The sequence below is a fragment of the Colobus angolensis genome, unplaced genomic scaffold, assembly GCF_000951035.1.
Source record: "Colobus angolensis palliatus isolate OR3802 unplaced genomic scaffold, Cang.pa_1.0 Scaffold379, whole genome shotgun sequence".
NCBI lineage: Eukaryota > Metazoa > Chordata > Mammalia > Primates > Cercopithecidae > Colobus > Colobus angolensis.
Genome location: NW_012117143.1, coordinates 1089716 through 1091126, shown reverse-complemented (window position 1 = coordinate 1091126; position 1411 = coordinate 1089716).

Here is a 1411-nt window from a genome sequence, read left to right as displayed (position 1 = left end):
CTTCCTTCCTTTCTTTCTGATGGAGTCTCCCTCTTTAGCCCAGGCTGGAATGCAGTGGCGCTGCAATCTTGGCTCACTGCAACCTTCACCTCCCAGGTTCAAGCCATTCTCCTGCCTCAGCCCCCCCAAGTAGCTGGGATTACAGGCATGCATCACCACCAAGGCTACTTTTGTGTTGATTTTTGTTGTTGTTGCTGTCTGTTTGTTTGTTTGCTTGTTTGTTGAGACAGAGTCTCGCACTGTCACCCAGTAGAAACGGTTTTCACCATGTTGGCCAGTTTGGTCTCAAACTTCTGACCTCATGATTTGCCCGCCTCAGCCTCCCAAAGTGCTGGGATTACAGGTGTGAGCCACAATGCCGGGTCAACTTTGTATTTTTAGTAGCGATAGGGTTTCACCATGTTGGCCAGGCTGGTCTCGAACTCCTGACCTCAGGTGTTCCGCCCACCTCTGCCTCCCAAAGTTCTGGGATTACAGGTGTGAACCACAGTGCCCAGCTGAAATATACAGTTTCATAGAAGAAATAAGACCTAGCGTTTGATAGATTAGTAGAGTGACTGTAGTTTACGATAATTTATTATATATTTCAAATAGGTAGAAGAGAATAATTAGAATGTTTCTAGCATAAAGAAAAGACAAATATTTAAGGTGATGGATATCTTAATTACACTGATTTGATCTTTACAAATTATCTCAATGTACAAAATTGCCACATAAATTCCCAGAATATGTATATTATATATCAAATTTTTAAAAAGAAGTTTTCAAACATGCCTTTAGATTTAGATTTGTAAATCTAAAGACTTAGAAAATTTATCTCAAACACGCCATTTTCAGAAAGTTACTTGAGTATGTGCTTCTACAAAATGAAAGCATATGGCCCGGCAGATCACCTGAGGTCACGAGTTCGAGATCAGCCTGGCCAACATGGCGAAACCCTGTCTCTACTAAAAAATGCAAAAATTAGCTGGGCATAGTGGCATGCTCCTGTAATCGCAGCTACTCTTGAGGCTAATCGCAGCTACTCTTGAGGCTGAGGCTAGAGAATCACTTGAACCTGGGAGGCAGAGGTCGCAGTGAGCCAAGATCTTACCGCTGCACTCCAGCCAGGGTGACAGAAGGAGACTCTGTTGAAAGAAAGGGAAGGGAAGGGGAGGGGAGGGGAGCAGGGGGAAAGAAAGAGAAAGGAAAGGGAAAGGAAAAGGAAAGGGAAAGGGAAGGCAAGGCAAGGCAGGGCAGGGCAGGGTAGGGCAGGGCTGGGCAGGAAATTCCAGAAACAGTGGATCCAAGTTAAAAGAAAAATGGAAGATAGTCAAGATGAGCATTGAGCAGCAGGCTAGAAAATACTGAGAATAGCCGGGCGCGGTGGCTCAAGCCTGTAATCCCAGCACTTTGGGAGGCCGAGACGGGC